This window comes from Nomascus leucogenys, chromosome 2 (genome assembly GCF_006542625.1).
Source record: "Nomascus leucogenys isolate Asia chromosome 2, Asia_NLE_v1, whole genome shotgun sequence".
NCBI classification, from domain to species: Eukaryota; Metazoa; Chordata; class Mammalia; order Primates; family Hylobatidae; genus Nomascus; species Nomascus leucogenys.
In genome coordinates this window covers 152,406,378-152,426,768 of record NC_044382.1, presented here as the reverse complement: position 1 = coordinate 152,426,768, position 20,391 = coordinate 152,406,378, and the positions used below count along the sequence as shown (strand labels likewise).

The 20,391-nt window shown below is 48.6% G+C and overlaps 1 long non-coding RNA gene across 1 annotated transcript; it reads right to left on the bottom strand.

Moving 5' to 3' along the window:
* Positions 1 to 12,891: 12,891 nt before the first annotated feature.
* Positions 12,892 to 19,762, bottom strand: LOC115837589. Its single transcript, XR_004032581.1, has 3 exons — positions 19,640 to 19,762; positions 15,492 to 15,572; positions 12,892 to 14,721 (listed from the first exon to the last, which is right to left on the bottom strand). It is a non-coding gene; the product is annotated as an uncharacterized LOC115837589 (long non-coding RNA).
* Between the last annotated feature and the right edge of the window lie 629 nt (positions 19,763 to 20,391).

Below are 20,391 nucleotides of genomic sequence, written 5' to 3'. Positions count from 1 at the left end.
TAAATTTTCCAATGTCACACACAAGTCTGTGGTGAGCCAGTGTGCCACCCACGGAGCCTGAACACTAAAATGCAACATTACATTCGAAAGGAATGAAGAAACAAATTAACAGCTCAAGACCACAAGTATCAGAGGACATGCTGCACTAATGTTTTTATGGAGAGAAAAAGGAACCATGTCATCCCTAATTCCATCAAATAGCTTATAATACATCAAACCACATGGAATAAACATGTGTAACTATTTTAGTTCTTGACAGACTGAAGCAATACTCCTTTTGGAATTCTTCTGAGGGTGCTAAACATACGCTTGTGGCAGATTTGCAAAACTCATAAAATTACCTAAAAGTTTCACTTTTTTGTAACTCTTGCCTTTGTGATATGCTCAAAGTCTTAGGTTTCAGGAAGAATTTTATAGTTTCTCAACTTCTGCAAAAACAAAAGTTTTCTCTGTTAAATGTTAACATTCAGTGCTCAAAAAAAAAAAAAGTGTTTTATGATCTTCCCAGAGTTATGGACTAAAGGAATCCAGGGATGCTTTTGGAGCTGGTCACAGGGGGTCCCCAGTAATTAAACCCTGGGTCCTGGGGATCCCAAAAGGCCTCCATAAGGGGTTAAGGGTTGAGAAACCCTGAAATTTTATGTGGACTCTGGGAACAGACTCTTCTAGACAGGCTCCATGGCTTCCTGTCATCTTGTTCTCAGTGGAGCTCATGATTCATAAACACCTAAGAACGGGGGCCCCAATTCCCTCCTCCCGTGAGGGGTGACCTGGCTTGCCACCTTCACACAGGGACATTGTCCTAGAGTCAGCTCCGGGCCCGCCTCCCTTCTCCCAAGGCAAAGGTCTGGGTGCTCCCCTCCCCTGGTCTCCATCAGGTCAATATTTGGAATCCGCCAGGAAGTAGGTACTTGGGTTAACAAAAAATGTCTAATGTTTTTTGACCTAACTTCAGGAAATCACAAATAACCATTCCAGATCAGACCAGCTATTCTATTTTCCCCCACTGGGAAAGGAAGTTTGTACCTTTAAAACATTTTTTATAATAGGGGAATAGTGGAGGAAATTATGGCACATCCATAGGTCGGTGTATTAGGCAATCATCAAAATAATGTTTATAAGGAAACTTTAATGACTTGGCAAAGTATTTATGATACATTGACAGGTGAGAACAGCACAATATAAATTCCTGATACTGGTTTTGTAAAGGATGCATTGTAGAAAACACACAGACACACACACACATATCCACACACACATATCTACATACACACACAAATTTACACATATACACATTAACACACATACACTCCCCACATATACATATACACACACCCACATATACACATGCATACACACGTACGTACATACACACAAACATATCTGCACACACATACACATATGTACACACCCACATATACACATGTACACACCTATATACACTTATTTATACACACAAATACACAGAGACCTATACATATATATATATGCATATATACACATATATATACATATACACACACACATATATATATTTTAAAAGAGGTTGAAATCTACTGCAATGTTAACCAACGTTAATTCTGAGTGGTGAAATTTCATGTCACTGTTATTTTTCTTTTTATTCTCTCCTACATTTTCCCCAGAGAAAGTGTATTACTTTCCTAACAGAAACCAAAGAATTCTAAAAAAACAGTCTCTCTAAAAGAAAAGAGCATTGAATGAGGGTACAAAGAGAAAATGAATAGTGGTCCTGTTTTCAGTAAGAAAGGTTTCAAACCCATCTTTAAAAAGTTAAATCCAAGTCTTCAAGTTTTATTCTTGCTCTTGAAAAATAGCAGATACCGTTACATGTGCTTATTTATTTCACATTTAAGATCCAAGTGGAGAAATCGGATTATAGTTTCCTTGTCTGCCGTAAAATATGTGGATGGTTTCGTTTCAGACAGTTATAGGGTGAGTTCTGAATGCTTCTCAGTTTAACTTTTATCCCCATTTTCTCCTCTGTCTAACTCGGTGTGAAAGTCCGGGGGATAGAGATTCGAATCCGATTTGTGGCAGGGCCCACAAGGAGAGAGGAGCACCCTACCCAGGAGAATCGCCTCTTGTTTTGTCTGCAGAGCCAAGAGAGGCTGAAGTTGGCTGCACGACAGTTTTCAGCGTCCGAGGATGGGGCGGCCGGTCAGGCGGACCTGCCCTGCAGGATGTTCCCGGGAGCAAGCAGTAAGCCCGCCCGACCCCACGCTCCCTGCCCGGGGGGCCCAGCATGGAGGCTCCCCTGGTCGCTGGGCCCTCGCCCCAGCCCCAGCGCAGCCCCTCACCAGCTCCCAGAAACCGGCGAGTTTGGGTTGCAGGCCCCGCAGGGTCAGTGCCAAGGCCCGGCGCAGACTTCGTGGAGCTCACGCAAGTGCCCTGGGCCTGCCGCTGCAGTAAACAGACTCCCCTTAAAGGTCACCTCTTCAGGCTCCAGCTCTGCGGCCAGAGGAAGCTGCAATCATTTTTCAGGGCTGTAAATGCCAAAAGAGAACGCAGCGAGTCCCAGCTTTCCTCCATGCCCCTGGTCAGCCAAGCGTCTCTTCACAAGGCATTTCCTTGCCAAGTCAAGCTTCTTTTTTCCGCCTGAACCCGGAATAGACCTCGAGTAACCTTTGCTCAAGGGTCTTGGGATGCAAGCTTTTAAATTTAGTTTGCAAGCCATGGTGGCTCCCAGCCAGCAGTCCCCAACCCCAGAGGAAACCCATGCAGCACCTTCATCCTCCCTTGCACGCTGGACTCATGATCAAAAGATTCAGACCATAGGGGCAGGTTCTTTACATTCAAAGGCATCGTTGTGCCCCCCCACCCACTTTTTTTTCTTTTGGTTGAGTTTTGTATGTTTTGCTTTGAAACTTAACTGATTTCATTTCTGTGGCCTAACCTTCCTCAGGTGAGAAGCAGCCCATAACTTGTTACCTGTTTGTCCAAAGGACAGATCGGTGCTCAAGAAACGTAAGTTGTACAGAAAGGGAGGTTGAGATGAAATTTAAGGATTAATTTTGGGGAAGCTGAGAAGCCTCCTATCCAAATCATAGACATCCATCTCATGAATAAATGAGCCCACTTAAAAAAATTCGTGTGTTCATCATGGAGTCCAACCATTTAAATCGTTGGGCTGATTTATGCTAAAGTGTGAATGACTGGTGCCAGAGCCTTTCTTCAAGAGACCTGAGGACAGGACACCCCAAGAATGATGTTTTCAGGTGGCAGGATAGGAGGGCCAAGCGGGGTCATTGCAAATTGGGCCTCTGATTTGCCTAAGGGCATTTCTGCACCTAGAAAATCTAATCTCTGAAACCAGCCCCAATGGGAAAAAATAGAGGCGAGTGCTTTGAACTAATCTGAGGCCTCTATCAATTAAGGTAGGCTTGCTTTTTTTCTTGGCCTGGTAATCTGTGAGCCATAAGCACATGGGCCGGTGACACCCGAGCCTACTGGAACGTCTCTGAGGCCAGGCCTTCTTGCTTTCTGGTAGCTGCAGAGACTAGCACAGGTCTCATACAAAGCCCAGACCCCATGGGTGTCTGACATTTGTTCTGCATCCTTGGGCAGCTGAAGATAAAGTGCCTGAAGAACAGGGAGTCTTTAAGGAAATCTGTAGTTTGAGAAATTATTTTATTTTTGTTAGATCTCTCACCAGCTTGAAGTTTCCTCTGTGAGCCTTTCAAGTGGTACACGGTTTCTTCACATTCAATTATTTGTTCTGCTCCTTTAGAGCTGTGTGACCCTTGGCAAGTTACTTAACCTCTCTGCATCTTGTGACCCTGATGGAACAAAGAAGGAAATAGTGATACATGTTTTCAGCACTGTTTCAGGCTGGAGACACTCTTCAGCAAAGGGCTTCCCGTCGTTCCTGGCCCAGCATGGTTATTCCATATGTACTGGCTTTTATAGGTTAATAAATTAGAGCTGGGAACACAGTGGACCGTCTCAGGCAGCGATGAGCTCCCGTGGATGGGAGTGCTCAAACAGACCAGAGGCAAGGCCAGCTCTTTGAAGAGAAACAGTTGAGACGATCCAAGTATGTGGATGGTGGGTGGATGGAGGTTTGGGAGTGGGGTTGGATCTGTTGACCATTACAGCTCTTGCAGCATGAGGATCTAATTTTAAGTAGCTGAGCTAGTTCACAGGTGCATAAATGCCTGATAAACATGTGCAATGTAATTTTTTAAAGACCAAAGAGCAACAATGAGATGCTACTTTCTACTGCTGGAAGTAGCTAAGTGAAAGAATTGGGCACTTGGTATGATGCAGGGCTGAGAACTGGGACCCAGTGTAGATTGTCTGTGTGAGGAAAATTGGCACTTCCTTGCTTGTAGTTTGCTCAGATGGTCACTGTACGTGTGAATGCCCCATGCTCCAGTTACCCCAACTCTAGGCATTGATCCCAAGGAAATAGTTACACAAATGTGCAAAACATGTTCATTGTGGTGTTGTTTATAACATGTCATAGCAAAAAAAAAAAAAAAAAGAAAAAGTCTAAATGCCACACCTGGAGAATGCTACACAACTATTTATAGATGATGTAAATCTGTATTTATTGACATGGAGACACATCCCTGCCATATTGTGGCATCAAAAAGAAAAGCAGGTCAACAACAGCATGGGAAATCTGATTCCAGTTTTGAAACATACACATGAATCTCTCTGGATATAATTTGCATAGACAGAGGTTTAATGAAACGTTACCAACATATTATTTCGGAGTGATAAGGTTTTGGGTGATCATTACTTTTTTCTTTACACTCTGATGATTTTTTGGAAAATTTTCATAAGAACTTGTTATGAGATTTTTAAAAGACTATATGCCTCTTAATTTTGAAAAAATAAAATAACTAGCTGAGCCCTGCAGAAACTCTCCAGTTAACACGTCAAGGCCTGATCCACCTAATAAGATGACATTCCAGGACAGAGAACTTTCAATTACATCAGAAGACAGTTGACGGATGGCAGAGCCCGCCAGCCTATCTCGGCTGATAGGATGATAACCCCTTGAGCCTGGCTGGCTTCGGACCACAGGGCTGGCTGCAGACCCCACAATCCCAGCTACTTGCAGAAGTAAACAGGAAGCAGAGCCAGTGCTGAGAGCTGGCGGAGGACGTGCCCTCCTGGGCTCAGAGCAGGAGACTGGCCTCTCGCTCCACAAGGACTGAAATTCCCAGGAAACAGGCTGCAGGCATGGACGCTGGACGTTGTGGGAGCGTGAGTGGTGAGCTGGGCCCCTAAGCCCCCATCGAGGGGGAGGGACAGGCGGCTGGAGGGGAGCACAGACAGAGACCGAGTGACTGGCAGAGACAGAGGGAAGGAGGAGGTTGGACCCACCATTTCAGGGTCCTTTTTCAGGAAGTAATCATCAGAATTAAAACTACAGAGTTACTTTCCTCACGGCCTCACTCAGGGCCACTGCTGATCAATTGACAAACACAGACTCACCTTCCTTTGGAGGAAGCCACAACTCCCCCACCGGGATTTGTCAGCGTTTGTGACTTTGTCAAGTCATCCCATCTGGCTGCGCTCAGCCTGGACGTCGGGGAAACAAAATCCTATTTGCTGTACTTAGCGCATGGGGTTTTAAAGGAGATGAACATGGATGTAAACTCACTTAAAAATATAAAATGTTGCCCCAATACCTATTACATTTATATTAATATATACATATATATTCTGTATACATATGTATACAATAATATACATATATATTACTTTAAGTAAATTAAATTCTAGATTACTTCGAGTTAAAAAAAAAAACTCTTAAGAAATGTTCTAGCCAAAAAAGTACTCTGTAAAAAACTCACAGAAAGTACCCTATTCATAAGGTTCATTTCAGTCTTCATTCATAAATTCACGATTATTTGTTGAGCTCCTGCTACATTCCCCGCTCTGTCCTAGCACAGAGGATGTTGCCGTTCACCAAAGATCAAATCCCTGCCTGCACAGGGTCACACTCCACAAGGAACAACGGCCATGAACGATACATTCGTAGATGTGGTCCCACAGAGCCCGCGGCAGCCAATGATTAGGTCGGTGCAAAAGTAATTGAGGTTTTGCAATCACTTTTCATTTAAATATTTCGTGAATGATCAATTCTGAGCAAGTGACGATTACAGGTCGTCACTATCCCAGGAGAGAAGGAGGAATAACTTGAGAATAACATGACACTGAAAACCAAAATCCTGAACTGATGCTGTAATGTTGAGTTTCTGAGTCCACGCAACACTGGCATGGACTCACAGATGGACACCCAATCATCTACGATGCCCAGGGCGTGGGTGGGAGGTGTCCCACGCAAAAGAAGACAGCCCCGCCCAAGCCACACGCAGCATATTTTCTAAGCTGGTATTTGTCCAAATGAACAGCTCTAGAAGCTATTTTGTGACAAAAGATACAAAAACTTCTGCAAATTCCAAAAACACCTTAAAACAAGATTTATTAGAACTGATATTTTTAATTATCAGTAGTTTTTACATACTATTATTTGTGCAATAAATTTTTTTAAATGACTTTAAATCGAGGGCTTGAGAATAAAAATTCTCCCTAAAATGATTATAAGAACAGCTGATGTTAAAGCCACAAAAACATCAACATATTACAAAAATATCTTAAAATAAGATTGGAGTTTTTAGTTTTTTCTTTTTATTATATTCATGTCTGCTGGCCTATTTTTTGTGCAATAAATATTTTTAAGTAATTTTAAATTAAGCATTCCAAAATAACATTTCTCCCTGTAATGGCAATAATGACCAACTAGCTATGAGCCAGTTGGCCAGTAAATGCAAGACAGACCTTGCATTTATTAATGAGTTTGATCATCACAACCATTATTATCCCAGTACTGCAGGTGAGGAAGCCAACCAAGACACACAGAGAGGTTAAGTAATTGACCCTAAGTCACACAGCTGACAAAGGGCAGAGCTGGGATTTGAACCCAGGCCACTGGGCTCTGTCTTCTGCGTGTTCAACTCTGTTGCCACATGGCCTTCAACTGGAGATGAGAATGAAGATGATGACAGGCACCAGTCCATAAAGCCTGCTCCGGGGCAGAGTCCATGAAGGGATATATTCACCCTCATCTCTAATGGGCCCCCACTGTGTAGGGCCAAGTCCTATTCTGATCCCATTTTTCTAGTGAGGGGACGTCAACCAACCTACCCAAATCACAGACCTAGTATGTGGTGAGGCCAGGAGTCATACCTAGGTCTGTGTGATGCTCTGGTGAGGTCTATTCATGACTGTTCATTGTGTCCTTTCAACAAAATGTAGAAAAACAAAGTAGCATCTCTGTGTTCAGTAATTGTGACTCTGTGTGTCTTGGTTGAGTCATAAGAGAGGATAAATTTATGGAGAGAAAAAAAATTCCCTTAAAAAATGCAACTTAACTTTGCTCCCAGGAAGAGCCAGTTTCTTAGCTCTTACTTGAAAGTATTGTGGTGTGCTACAAATGATTGGACATCATCACCCCCACAGAAATGCCGGCTCCAGGGAGCCAGTACAGCCCAGTCTGCACAACTCCCGGAAGAGAGTTAATCCAGGAATGTTCCCTGAGTGCCTACTAACGACGCTACCCTGTGAAAATACGCCTTGAACCCAGCAGACCCTGGGTAAATATTTGTTGGTTTGCTCAAGTTTGCATCCAGCAAGAGCCACCTGGGAGGCTCCCTGCTGCAGAAAGCCATCATCCTGTCCTCCCCGTACCAGTAGGATGTCAGGCTCAACACACAGCCAGTGAAACCGGTTTCTGAGGAGCCAGGCACCCCTCCTTTCTCCCTCTTTCTGCAATGTACCAATGGCCTCTGGATTGCATTAAGCTGCATAAATAACAGGGCTGTTGTCAGATATCCCCTGGTGAGGAAAGGGCAGATGGGGAAGCCAGTGGGTCACGACCTTCATGTTTCTCAGCAGGGGTCAAAACGCCTTCCACGCTGGGCGAGGGGAGAGGAGGTCTGTGTTATGCTTGCACTGGACCCTGACAGGCGAATATAATTCCTGCGCGGCTGCAGGGAACGCTGGGATTTGTTTTACAGCCTGGCGCGGCTCACTCTGTTCAACTAACATCTGGTGGGAAATGGAAAAGTCCCATGCTGGACCTTCCAGGCTGGGATGACTGGTGGATTTTGGCAGCAGCCTACCCTTGGAATGGGGCTTCATTTCTTCTCTGTGCCTTGGTTTCTCCAGCAGTGAAAGAGGGGTGTGGGTGGTCCCCGAGTCCTTCTGATGGGAGGGATCCGTGCACTGGAGCCTGCACAGCTCAAGGGGCTGGCACGGAGTAAGTGCTCGATTGTTCAGTTGATGATAATGGTCCCTGCTCCTTGAAACCAAAGACAGAGAGGCTCTACTTTCTGAAGCCGCTCAGCTCAGGGGCCTGGCTTTGGGAGGGCATGGATCGCAGGCACCCGCAAGACTGGATGTAAAATGCAACGTTCAGAGCTTGTATTTCAGACTTCCCATCCTAACCCAAATCTGCTTCTGCAGACAGAGGGGACAAACTGTGACCCTCAGTTTGAAGTCGTTGCTTTCTGTGTCCTTGCTGGTCACATCTAGCAGTTTTTGAGTGCCTCTGCAACGTGTTTTACTGATTTAAGAAAAAAGGAGGGGTGAGCCACAGGAGAAGGAAGGAAGGGAAAAGGGAAAGGGAAAATAGAAAGCAGATTGACAGCGTGCCCACCACGTGCCGGGCACATGCTTCCCTTCTTTTAATTCAATCTTTGCAAGCCCCCTGTGTGTAGGGCGACTAGGCCCTTTTTACAGATGACTGCATCGAGTTTCAGGGAGATGGGTAACTTGCCTTGATCTCAACCTCATGTGGGATCGAGCCAGGATTCTAAGTCTAGTGAGGGGAGTCCCTGGGATTAAAACAACAGTCATCACCCGGCATTTCTTAAACGTGTGTCAGTGGATTCCCAATTTCTCTAGCTGCAGCCTCTCTCCAGGACATCACTGTGGGTTTGTGCTCCTCTTGGTGACTCTTGGAGGCACCGAGAGGAAAATGATGCTAGGGTCCCTACCCCAAGGAAAGGCTTTCTTCCACTTAGAATCATCCACTAGTAATGTCATGCTATCCCAAGGAACAGGACAAAGGGGTCCTGACTTTCCTCTTTGCCCAAGACAGCAGAGCTTCTCTCCCATTGGCGTGTCCTCACCCACAGATTAAATGTGGAGATTCTCGCACAGTCATTGTAACTGCAGCTGGCATTTCCCCAGGTCTCGCCATGGGCCACATGCTGGGCATGCTTGATCTCACTCAACCCTCCAAGCACCTCTAGGAGTTAGGTGTATTTATCGTGCCTATTTTGCAAACAAGGAAACTGAGGCTGGCGTGCCAGGCAGAGGCCTCAGAGGCAAGAAAGGCTGGGGCTTGAAGGCTGACTCAGAGTGACAGACACACAGATTCTGAGGTAATGCTATGTCTTCAGGAGTTTCTGAGATCTGAATTCAAATGGGGACCCCAAAGAGGGCTGCCCTGACCGCTGGCCCTGAAGTCCCACTGTCTGTCCCACGATCCTGGTTCGTTGTCCTTGGTGTTCTCCTCCCACTCTGGGGATCCAGGGATTTTTTCAGACTTCGTTCCTCCCCCTAGATTAGGAGACTCCCCACGGTTATGCCCTCAGTGCCTGGATTGTATCTTTTCATAGTAGGTGCTCAATACAAATGAACCAGGTGGAAGGACATAAGTGAGCAGAGGGCAGTGGCTGAGTCCACACCCAACTCCCCCAGGGAGGAGTTCTCCCTGGAGCCCCAGGACTAGAAATCCCCCGTTGTGTAGGAAGGTGCCTGGGACTGCATCCGCGTGCTGTAGTCTGCAGAGCTGCAACCTTGAGGAGGCTTCAAAGCACCTCTGCCAATAGATCAGCCTTCCTCAGCCATGACAGCCCCCAGCGCTCACCTCCCCCAAACAAACCCACGTAATGAAGACAGATGGCCCTGGTCAGCCACTGGCCATGCTGGGAGTGTCACATGCCTCGCAGATGGTGCAGTGGGCGGCCAGGGGCCATAGAGCCCATCCTGGAACGTTGTTCGGGGCGTCCCCCGGGCGGGAATTTCCTCACCCAGCCCATGTTCCCCCATCACCCTGATAAGCAGAGTGAGTCTGGGAAGATGGGCTTCCTTCCTTCAGCCAACAGCACCACCACCCCACCTTGGCCAGCAGGCAGGGGCTTTATTTGGCTCCCTTCTCATTAGGCACATGTTGGAACCTGGGAGCCCTCTCAGAGACATGGACTATCTGGGGGCGGGAATTGGATTAGGGGAGTGTTTAAGAAGAGGAGCAGAACAGTGAGAAATAACCAGCTCTTAAGTCTCTTTCCGTGGCTGCCTGCCCGTCTGTGCCAACGGAGGGGAGCATTTTATTGGGGGGGGGGTGTCTTCTAACATGCTGGGCAGGATACAACCATTGGCACACCTCCGTCAGAGACCTTCCCCCTTGGTCACTCTTTCAGGGTACACGACAGACAGGACATAAACTCCCAGCCTCTTAGGAGGGGTGCGGATTTTGAGGGAAGTACAATGGGAAAAGGTCTAAGGGAGTCACTGTCTGGTGGGAGCCCAGGCTGTCTTTGCACAGAATAGTGGCAGCCTATAAACAGCTGTGGCTGGCATCTGTGGCCAGCATCTGTGGGCTGGCATTTCTGGCCAGCATTTTGTGTCTGGCTTCCATGACTAGCATCTGTGGGCTGACATTTGTGGCCAGCATTTTGTGACTGGCATCTGTGGCCAGCATTTGTGGCTGGCATTGGTGGCCAGCATCTGTGGGCCACTATCCATGTCCAGCATTTGTGGCTGGCATCTGTGGCCAGCATCTGTGGGCTGGCATTTGTGGCCAGCATTTTGTGACTGGCATCCATGGCCGGCATCTGTGGCCAGCATCTGTGGGCCAGGATCCATATCCAGCATTTGTGGCTGGCACCAGTGGCCTGCCTTAGTCCATCTGCCAGGTTGCCTGTTGCTCTCTCTGCTCCAGAGTTGCTGAAGCTGAGGCACAGAGAAGTGGAGGGGCCTGCCCCGGTTGACCAGGTGGTGCAGAGCCAAGGCATGTGAGCTGGGGCCCTGACCCCCAGGCCTTGGGAGGAGTGCAGACCGCTTGTTTGAGGTGAAATCATGAGAAGGCTGGAGTCCACACAGGGAGTGAAGGGCACGGGAGGCAGCCATCCACACCCCTGCACAGCAGCCACTGTGATCACCCCAGCCCCACGGATGGAGAGACAGAGGTCTTCAAGGGTGAAGGGACATACCCCTGGTACCCACAAAGCATGTGACTGGGAGGCCCCTGGCCCTTTGCTTCTTCAAGGGGATCTGGCTGAGTGTGGGGGCTCTGGCAAGGCGAGCATGGGCCTGTAACTTGTGAGTGTTGAGATGACACCTCTCCAACTGTCCCATGGCAAAGAAGAGCCGCGCTGGCATGGGAAGGGCATCCTGTGTGTGACTCCAAGCATGTGCGTGTGCGTAGGCAGGGCGGGCAGGCACACGCCTGTGTGGTCCGAGGGGGCTTTGCGTGTGTGGTCCTCCACCAGCCCAGCACTGATCATCTGTCCAAATGCTGCTAACTGCCTGCCCGATGACCAGCATGTTTACTTTAGTCCTGTCTGCACGGACTGAACTCGGAGCCCTGTCTCCTTCCAGCTGGGCCTCCTCAGGGGGAGACGGAGAGGGAGAAGGGGAGAGGAGGGAGAGGGAAAGACAGGAGGGAGGAGGGAGACACATGGGATTCTAAAAGAAAGAGATAAAAAAGAAGATGATGTTCACGTGAAGCTCCACAATGGAAAGGCTGTAAATGTGGTTCTGTATAAATCAAGATGACCATTTTCACACCCATCCTCTCTCCAGCACCCTCCAGCCTCCCTCCGTGTGCTCCTGCCCCATCCTACCCTACCCAGCAGCACACATGCACTCAGACACTCCAGGTCCATAAATCGCCCCTGTGGAGTCCTGGCCGAAACGGTGCTCCTGTTCCTACTCACTGAAATAAAAATATGCATGCTTGTCTGGTCTGGATGTGTGTCGTCTGCGTGTGTGTAAGGACCCCATTGTGTGTGTCTGTGTGCGTGCATGTGTGTGAGAGACGGGCCATACCCGTTGCAGTGGCACGTGCGAGTCTGCTGTATGTGGGTGAAGAAAGGACTTGGTCAGTTTGGAGGGTTTTGGTAAGGGCTGGCGGGGCCTGCAGGGCCTTCAGTGTCCGTCTGTCACATGCAGAGCTCTTCAGCCTCTGTCCACCTCCCAGGAAACTCTTGAGGGTAAAACGAGTGAATGTCCTCCAGAGGTAAACACGCTATATAAATATAGCAGGGGGTTCAATGCATGGCCTGCCACAGCAGCTGTGCGTAATTTCAGAGCTTCAGAGGATGAGTTCTAAGTATTTCCTCTCTAAATCTTGATATTCAACTCTAATTTATATTTTCCCGTAGTTGTATTCTTGCATTGATGATTTACGCCTTTTTAACCCTGGTTTCCTATAAGTTATCTCAAATATTGTACGCAATGAAGAGGAGTGGAAGAGAGAGAGAGAGAGAGAATGTTTTACTGAAAAGAAAGTTCTAGAAGTTCTGGTTTCAGTGGATGTCAGACTAGAACTTTGTGTGAAGGAGAAATTCAGAGCGACAGTGACTATAAGAAAATGATCAGATGTTATACATGGAGAGGTTTCATTCTTCTGAATATGCTATTTTTGTGAACCTAAAGGAATCTTGGAAATTATTCCCCTGCATCCCATTCATTAGCAGTCAGTGCTTCTGGGTTCCACAAAAGCAGGCTGAGAAATCGGCTTCCAGCCTCAGGACACACCAGTCCTCTGGAGCATCCATACTAGCGTGCTCCAAATCAGGAAAATCATTACATATAAAACTAGAAGACACACAGATAACTTGATTAGGTGACTTGTTTTACCAGAGAATCTGGCACTTTTTATTGAGGCAAAATTTACATAACAGGACATTAACCATCTCCAAGTGTCCAGTTCAGTGGCATTCAGTAATGCAGAATGTTCAGTGTAATCACAACTTGCACCAGCCCTCTCTAGTTCCCTAACATTTCACCACCCCAAAAGGAAACCCTACGCAACTAAGCAGTGTCCCCTCTTGTCCCTTCCTCCCAGCCCCGGCACCCATGGTTTGCATATTCCATTTACCTGGAAAACCCCACACTTCTTATTTACCAAAAATGCTCCATGGAAGCTTATAAATTGCCTAGCTGGGTTTTTTTTTTCCTTTTTCTTCTTAGGAAGACAATGCATACCCATGTCAAAAATTCAACCACTGAAAAAATATTTAAAAAAATAAAGAAGACAATTTTTCAAATTGAACCCTCCTGGTGTCACTCTGTCGGTAACTGCTGGGAATATTTGGTGGCCCAGACATCTCTGTATAAACACTCACCCAACACGACCGTTTCAAAAGCTAGTGCAATCATATTCATCTGCTGGTTTGGAGCCTAAGTTTTTTAAACTTAGCAATATATGTCACGGACATATTTCCACATCAACACATACTGTTCTCCTTGATGTTTTCATGTCCACGGAGGCCTCCTTCCTGCAGTCCTACAGTTGCTCTAACCAGTCCCCTAGGGAAGGACGATTAGGTGCAAGCTTACAGCTTTCCTGCAAATGGATCCACTTTCTGGGCTGTGTTAACTGATTGGATTTAGGAGGCTTGCTCGTGGGCTGTGGGGATTGAGGAAGGATTTAAGGGTTCTATGGAAGAATTCACAGCTTACTGACAACCACTAACGAGACCTGAGTGAAGCACAGACACACCTGCTCAGCGCCCCTTGACAGATGCGGCTGAGGAGTAGATGTGACTGATGGCAGGAGCTGCCGTGGGGCACGGGACCTGCCAGCAACGCGTACAGGAAGGAGCCATGGGCTGACCACCTATGCCCAGCAGCGAGCACATGCTGCATGTCAGCTTCATGGCAGTTCTAGGAGACATGGGATGAGGGAGGAAGCAGAAAGGCTGACACCATCCTGGAATGTTAGATGGAGATGTCAGGTGGTGTGGTGTGTGTGTGTGTGTGTGTGTGTGTGTGTGTTTACAAGGGTATCAGCCAGCATGAAAAGACAATTCCTTTAAATGCAGGGCTGTGTCCATTTTCCAAAACTCTCATTAGTACCTAGTAACTCAAATCCACGCTTTGTTGTAGTGACGTAAGTTGTCACACATGGAGATTTTTTTTTTGCCAGTCATTTTTTTTTTTTTCAGTTATCCCAGATACAGGCTCACTCTCACTCTCCTCTCCGAATTCTTTGAGGTCTGGACAGAGTCTCGGCTCCCCTGGGGAACCTTCCCGTATACCTTTCTGTCTCTGGCCAGGGTGAGTCCCCATGCACTCTTGTGATCACTCCTGTCACTGTGCACACAGCCCTGGGACCTCCCATCCTGTGGGTTAACTTTTCCTGTCATATCCCTGTCTCCCGGTTACGCTGTGTGGTCCCCGGATTTCATGGGGATTTCACAGGACTCAACCCTGGGGCCTTGCAGCAGAATGCACGTTGTGACCATGTATCAGGCAGACAGGGACGGATGGACTGGGAATCAAACTTCCCTCGCAGGTCCTAGTCCCCCAGAATTACCGCGTGGGTCTGGAAGTCTTCTCCGTCTGGGTTCACAGTGGGTGGTAGGTGGACTGCCAGCTTCCTCATGCACTCCCTGTGGCCCTGGAGTCATGTCAAACAGTCCCAGGGAGTGGCAGTTATTACCTTGCCTTTTAGACAAGGAAACTAAGGTTCAGAAAGGTGAGATTATTCACAGGGTGAGGACAAGGGTGAGGCAAGAGAGAGACCCTCATATTGGGGGCACCGTTGAAGGGGCACCAACACGTTCAGTAGTCAGGACCAAAATAAAAAATCTAAATCCATGCAAAAATAAATCCATGAGGAACAAAACGTGAGATTTTAAATCAAGATGGAATACAGGGTCGGGGTCAGTGTAACGCAAGCAAGGGAGAATGCGCAAAGTGCCGAGATGGATCCCATCTTTATTTAAAATGCTGATATTTTGTGCATCGCAGATTTTTTGCGTTCGTTTTTTTTAAGATACTGCATTAAAACATTATTTATCTCGATGGCTGAGTGTTCCGGTGCTGCCTTTAATGTTGTACCCAAGATAAGAGCCTCATTCGCTTTCCCCAGTCCTGGCCCTGCTGGGATCATCTTACCAGTGACTGGTGCAGCGCAGATTTGCACCCAGGGCTTTGGGCTGCCAGAGCTTTTTTTGCCATTGTTGGTTGCAGAACTGCAGCTTCTAGCTGGACCCCTGACTCTCACTACAGCATCAATCTCGATTTCTGGGCACCTTGGGTTTCTGTGGCTGGAGGGAGGGGATGGACTGTGCAGGGGGCTGCCTGCACCCAAGGCACCGGCATGCAGTCACTGTTTGAGCTTTCTGTCTGTTCAACCCTTTCCCCCTCTATTCCCAATGCCTGTCACAAGGTTTAGTTTGATGTTTGAGGTCAGCAAGGAACTTAACATTTACCGGAATCACATTTCTGTCAGTGCAGGGTGTTTGATGCTGGGCATAACAACGCTTCCATTGGCAACTCACATACTCGCACTCCTGGAACAGAGTTTTGTGGAGAGGAGTCATGTCTTTTATGTGAAATATACACTTCACCAAAATATGAACAACAAAACATTTGCCACCTTTTACTTAACATATAATTTTTTAAAACAAAATATTTCCAAAACCCAGATTCCCAGAATCTGGAGAGGGAAAAGTTTATAGGATGCTTGGAAGAATCATTTTTAAATTGATTTCACTGTTGACCAAATAGTTTTGTCTATCATTTTTTTTTTTACAAAATGATTACTTTCTTAAACCAAGATGCTCATGTATGTGTGCACAGGTGCGCACACACACACACAAATACACACACACACACACACACACTGCACATGCACACATACACCAAGATGGAACTCTGTGTTACTAAGGGTATGGCTTGAAGTATCAGCACCGCCCTGGCCATGAGGGGCTTATCAGCCTGCCTGCTTTAATTAAACTGATTGACCAATTCAGTTAAAACAACAACAGTGCAATTTTTTGGCGGAATTGAGCAATTCCTTGAGCTGAACTTATCTACCATTAAGATAGAGGGGAAAGGTAACAGTGACAGCAAAAGGGAAGGGAGGACCTGAGACCAGTCCCCCCACTGTAAGCTCCAAAGGGACCCCTGCCCTCCTTCCAGAAGGTTCAGATCAGATGGGATGGCCTTCCTCCTCCCCACCTTCCATCACAACAGATAAGGTGCAGAGAGGTGAAATCACTCCTGAGGAAGAGAAAAGCCACCTGCCTGAGGGAGAAAGGTTTTTGCTGGGCTTTGATGTGGCTGGGGAGGTTGATTAAAACATCATTTTGGAGAAGTCTTATTTACTATTATGTACAGATCATCTCGAGTAGCCTAAGGCATCTGCTAAGCTACTACAGAAAATCCCAAGATGAATCCCTTCCAGTCCTGCAGCAATCACAGACGGAATTCTGAGAAACCAGTCCTGAAGGAGGAAGGAAAGTGGGTGTGGAGCCAGTTCAGGGGTGCAGCTTCCAATCCCAGCCCCTCCACTTCAAACGGGTGCTAGAAATGGACTTTACATGATGTTTAAAAAATTCACAGGAATGGTTTACAAAGTAAGATGTGTTTCTTGTAGAATACCTGGACCATACACAACTACACAACGGGAGAGGAACATGACAAAGCCACCACCAAGAGAACCACTTGCCACAGTTTGGTGTTTTGGTGTGTAAGTTACACACAGACACACACACACACACACACACACACGGAAGTGTGCGTGCTTAGTCAGCACCCAGTAAGCATTAGCTGTTGTTATTCCTATTAGTTATTTTACCGTGTCCTTATAAGAACGGGATCACATGGTGCATGTGCTGTTTTGCAAATTACTTTCTTGATTTAGTTGCCTGAACACCTCCCTTCACCCTTCAATATTTTTCGACAACGTAATCCTTCATGGCAGTAGAACAGAAAGTCACCTTAAAACCTTCAGCCTCCAGCCTTGCTAGGATCTGGAGGGGTGTGAGCGTCCCGCGGGTGGGCTGGCATTTCAGGGCTCCATGCGTGGGCTTTGGAGAGGCAGCAAGCCTGAGGTATTTTGGCAAACTGGACATCAATCTGTGTAATTCAGTGAATGCAGTTGTTTGTTTGAAGCCGTGTCGTGTTCTGCAGGATGCTGCCCAGAAGAAGGAAGACACACGAGCAGAGCAGTGGGGACCTGGAGCGGCTTGGATTTTTGCGGCTGAGTTTGGCCTAACAGCAAAGACTTGGGAGCTGCCTCCCGTAAGGGAGACTCCAGATGGAATTGTCAGCTGTGACAGACCCAGGGCAGGCGGGCTGAGTTCTAGGGGAGGGAGCAGTTCCAGCAGACGGAGCACCGCTTCCTGCTCAGGCACCCCCACCACTGTAGGTAGACAAACACTGTCTTACGACCAAACACAGTCCCCAGTGAGAGGCAAAAAAATCGAATTTCAGTTCACTTCTGCATCGTGGATCAAGTGGTGAATACTATAACAAGAATGACACCGACCAAGCCTGCCTATGAACCAAGCAGTGTTCTAAATTCTCCCGCATGAACTCAATTTGCAACCACCCTTTGGGGCAGGTAGGCATGTCAGGGGCTCCTCTGTACACCACAGAGACTGCCTGCAGATTCTATATCATCTGAGGTTGCACAGAATTCCCATTCCACCCCCCGGCACCCATCCTTGTTCATTTTATTTGGGAAAAAAAAAAACAATGTCCAAAATATTACTATTTTGTCCCCTCTTATTACAGAACGATGAATGCTCAGTGCCCACGTTTTAGGCATCACAAAGAAATGACTGAAGATCAAGGTCAAGAGACAATTCTGTCCCCACTGACCCAGAGATGACCATTGCTGATGCTCTGGGACTCCTTTTCAAGATGCTCTCCAGGAAGGGATGAAGTCAGAGTTTTGATCTTTGATTTACAGTTTGATTTCTTTACCAAAGTACTGTGTTTCTATAGCATCTGTCCTGAAAGTGTCTTTGGCTGGGCTCACCATGTTCCCTGGCCTGTGGTCCTCTGATTGGAAATGGGTTTTAATGAAACAAACGGAAAGGGAGGGTGGGCAGACTGGAGAAGTTTGTAGCCTGTTTCTGGTTTTCTGCGACTTTCATTCTGGCCTCTCCTGGCTCTGTCGTCCCCCGTCCCAACAGCACCGCCCAGACCAGACCTAGCCCAGCAGGTCCACACACCCGGGATGGCCCAGCACTGACCCTGCCTTTTCTTCTTCCCCAGGGAGGGCTCCCGGAGTAAAGCCTGAGGAACTCCACCTTTACGAGGTGATCTTCAGCGTTCAACAAACTTTGCTTCTCTGGCCACCTCCTTAATCAACTGCAGCCTTTTTCTATTTCTAGCCTGAAACAAACTCCACAAATACTGGCTCTTTCTTCATCTTCCTCCCCTTCCAATGGTGATACCGGACAAAATGGGACTATCTGTAATTTTTGCCCATTTTCTTAGGAATTTCTTCCCTCTACTTACACACACACACACACACACACACACACACACACACACACACACACACCATGAATTGAGACAGGGTTCCCTCTGATCATCCCCACCGCGCTCTTCCTTTTGTCTGAAAGGGGCTGGGCAATGATGACTGTGCTTCTGGGGTGAGAGGTGTGGGGTGAGCGGATCCGCAGCACAGGCTGCGGCAACTGTGGGGGTCCTCCCTCCTGGTCCTCCGATGACTCCTCCGACGAGGAGCTCTGAAGGGAGACCAGGAGGAGCCTCCTCTGACCATGGGGCCCAGCAGCGCGGGGCCCGGGGCCGCCCCGACCTTCCCCTCCACCAGTCGGCGGGCCCACAGCCTGAAAGCGGCTGGCACCAGAAGGGCCCCGGCAGGAGCCCACGCGCTGCGAGCGCGCTGGCGAGGGGCGCAGGAGAATGGAGAGGGGACAGGGGAGAGGGAGAAGGAGGAAGAGAGAGAAGCCTGGAGAAAAGGAGAGCGCAGAACTGAAGAGCCGGGCAGAAAACAGAGGGAGAGTTGCAGGGCGGGCTGAGCTGCAGCGGAGCGCGGGAGAGAACATCGGCAGAAAAGCTGGGGATGGGGGGCCAGGAGGACGTCGCGGGCGAGGGGCGGTGGTGAGTGCAGCCTAAGGGTGCACCGTCCCTGCAGCAGCTTCGCGGGCGGGACAGCAGGAAGAAGGGAGCCTCCGGCGGGCGGTGGGTTTCAGAGGAGGGAGGGGCCAGCAGCTGCAGGGGACAGAGGGGCAGAAAGACAGGGAAGCTGGGAGAAGGTAGGGAGGGGTTCGGGGGAACTACTTCGCTTCCGAAACCGCCCGGGTCTCAGTCCCCACGGGCATCCCCTCCTCCTAGATCCCCGTCTTGGGTCCCTGGACCCAGGTCCCGTGGAAGGCGACACCCGCGTCCCAGACCACCGCGGCGGCTGCTTCCCGCACACGTCTGGTTCGGCTGGCTCTCCCCTGCAAGAGTCGGGGTTTCTGGAGCGCTGCGCGCTGGGCTCCCCTCGTCCGCAGCGCCCCTGCAGCCCCTCCTCCCGCTGGCCTGGGATCCGGAAGACGCAGGACGACCTCCGTGCGCGATGGGGCGGGGGGCGCGTAGGGTCCCTGGGGCACACCTGCTCACTCAGCCCTTCCCGTCTGGGGTCTTCGCTGATGCCAACTTTACAGGCGAGGGCATCAAGGCCCTGAGACGGGCGAAAGGGTAGGCCTCGCAGGTGCACGTGGGAGAGGCTGCACCTAAGCCACAGCGCCAGCCCTGGACCAACAGGGCGCAGGGCCCGAGGTGAGTGACAACGGGGCGACCTCACCTGTAACCAGTGAACAAGCGTTGACACCCCCGCAGGCTCTGGTGTTCCAACGGCGGAGTCATATGAATCATCCTGATGCTTAATAAACACAGATCCCAGAAGGAGCCTGGACCTATTGGATCAGAACTTCCCAGGGAGCGGCCCAGGGATCTGGATTTCCAGTGCATGCCCTGCGGTGACCCTCACTCCAGAAAGCTCAGGCCCCACTGAACTCCAGTGTTCTACCTCCAGACATGGATTACACCCAGGGCTACACAGCCAGACAGCGTAGCTGTGCTGGGTCACCAGGTTGAGGGTGGTGGTGAGGTTAGTCTCAAACCCGAACCCAGTGGGGCTTCATTGCTCTGTTTTAGCCAAGGGGCTCTTGGATTGTCCCCGGAGGGGTCAAGGGTCTTTCCACTGTCCTACTCAAAGTGTTTCAGGGTGAAATAATTACGGTACTAGTCACAGCACCTGCTACAAATGAAGCAGGCCCTTACTATAGTCTAGCGAGCTATGGACTTTTGTGAATATTCTGTTTTAATCCTCACAATTGACCTTGGGAGGAAGGTACTATTTAT